Source organism: Babylonia areolata, chromosome 19, assembly GCF_041734735.1.
Source record: "Babylonia areolata isolate BAREFJ2019XMU chromosome 19, ASM4173473v1, whole genome shotgun sequence".
Classification (NCBI taxonomy): Eukaryota; Metazoa; Mollusca; class Gastropoda; order Neogastropoda; family Buccinidae; genus Babylonia; species Babylonia areolata.
Window position 1 is genome coordinate 6,737,252 of NC_134894.1, and position 2,797 is coordinate 6,740,048.

The window sequence follows — 2,797 nt, forward strand, 5'->3', positions numbered from 1 at the left end:
TTCTCCACAAAATACCATATTATAAGAGAGAGAGAGAGAGAGAGAGAGAGAGAGAGAGAGAGAGAGAGAGAGAGAGAGAGAGAGAGAGAAATAGGCAGACTGAGAGAAAGAGAGAGAGAGAGAGAGAGAGAGAGAGAGAGAGAGAGAGAGAGAGAGAGATGGAGAGAGGCAGAGAGAGATTCAAGATTCAAGATTCAAAAAACTTTATTACTCAAGGATAAAGATTTTAGGCACTGCCTAGTCTTCCAATCTGTCCTTGTGACAACAAAAACAGTAACGATAAGAAACAACAATAATAACAATAGTAAATGCCACCACTACCACTACTACTACTACTACTACTACTACTACTACTACTACAACTACTACTAATGATAATTATGATACTAATCAACGGACCATCATCATCATAAACATATAATGAAGGGAACACTGTCACACACTCACACCCACCCACCCACACACATATGCACACACTCATCCCCAAACACACACACACCCTTATGCATATACATATTTGCACATATACCCACATGCATGCATATGTCTACATGTACATACAGATATGTATGCATATGCATACATAAACATAATTAGGTATCAAAACATATTGTAGTACATTACAGATCATATTGTAGTACAATAGCAGACATTGAAAAAAGGAGAGAGAGAGAAAGTCAGATATATATATATATATATATATATATATATATATATATACTGAGGGAGAGATGGAGACAGGCAGAGAGAGAGAGAGAGAGAGAGAGAGAGACGCTGCGATAAAGAGACTGTGAACAAAACAAAGACAAAACAGCTCCATTGTCATGGTATTGTGTTGGTAATCCGATCCAGTCAGAGCCACCGGCTCAACTTGCGTACGTTCGTGAAATGTAGCTCTTCTGTTTTTGAGGGCTTTCTCCGATTGGTTGCACCAGAAAAAGTTTGTCGACTCCTTCTTTGCAACGTATTTTTCAATGGTTGAAATAGCACGGGGTGCCTGAGGGTAGATGCGAACGGGCGAGTCTAATTGCTGACGATGGGTTTGGGTATATCTGGACAAAACAGAAGCAGATCTGAAACTCGTTAGACATAACATATTATTGGAACATCGCACCAGACTGTTGTACTGTTGATTTTGATCACACACACACACAAACACACCCACCCTTTTGAGAGAGCTTAGTAACTGTGCAGCATCGTTCGCAAACAGACTCACGTCAAAATGTCCTGTGGTCTAATTGCAAACGACACTATTTTGGAGATTCCTGTCAAAACTGACCTTCTGATCTGTCATCAACATGTTTTCTTAATTTTCCCAGTACTGGTAATGCACAATTCATTCAACATATCCAATCAAATCAGCTATTTTAAACTGTATCAAACTTCAAGTCCAACTATTTGCCTCCCTTGGTTTTAGTATTCCGAGAGCACGTTTGTGAACTTGGTCGGCAGTGGTGCACGAAGAGAAGAAAGAGCGCGCAAATAGTCAAAGTTAGCTAATGTTTGACTGGCTCTTGGAGACAGAGATTCAATAAGGTTTCAGAACAAGGTCGAAGGAGATATTAAATCGTAAAAATGTGTGTGGTGAGAACGCTTCGAAGTTGGGCGGAACACGAACGGTTCTCAATTACACGTAGTTCGCAGTTAGGCCTACCTACCCAATTCATTACCACTTAGCTGACACCCATAACAACGGACTGCGTGAAACAGAGATACCGGCTATGTGTGCATTTCTTTCATCAACACTGAGTCCTGGGAGGGCCTTGCAGATGACCGCAACAGATGGAGAAGCACTTTCAAGAATCATCTACGGATTGGTGAGGACAAACTGTCAGCTGCTGCAGCAGAAAAGCGAGCTCGCAGAAAAGGGACGGCAGCCGACAGACCAGCATCAGCTTACACATGTGACCGCTGCGACAGAGACTGTCTCTCTCGCATCGGTCTCTACAGTCACAGGCGACGCTGCTTGGTCCCAGACAGCCCAATTAGACATTAGGTCGGATATACTCTATCCATGGTCAGCCATGACCGAAGGAGGCCTACTACTCTTTCATAGACTGCGCTTGAAAGTTACCGATCAACTCTCACTTGAGATGGTGCAGAAACGGACGCCTTTCCATTGGCATCTAATGTGGGAAGAATGCCTGGAAAACTACAGCCACCGGTGCCAACACCAACACCTTTTACCTTCCATCCCTCTGAATCAGTTGTGCATGAGCGTGACATGTGCGTAGGCTTTATTTAGGTGCAAGATTCAGCGCGACAGAAATACTTCACTAATATTACGACATTATAGTCTTCATATTCTTCGTCTTCTTGTTTTCTGTTAATTCTAGATGCAGTGTGGCTGATGATATAGTATAATGTTAATAACCCCTTGCGCACATCAGATTCTTCTGTTTGAAACCAAATAAACAGTCTTGAAGTCTAGAAATAAGAAAAAAAAAGACAAACAAACAAACAAACAAACAAACAAACAACAACAACAACAACAACAACAAAACTGAGCAAAAATGAAACAGCCCAAAATATTTCTCGGGCTGAGACAGATGAAAGCTATACTTTCCAGTTGCTACTATGTCTTTTAGCAGTAAAAAACAAAACAGAACAAAAAACAAAAAACAAAACAAAACAAACAAAAAAACCAAAAAAAAAAACAAAACAAAAAAGAAACAGAAAAAAAGCGATCAATACCCAGCATCCCTGCCTCAACCCCTGCAGACAGAGGACTCATCAAATGAGCTTAGCACAAGAAGTTTTAGATTCTTTTATCTTGATTTCTATTTTCTCTGCCATT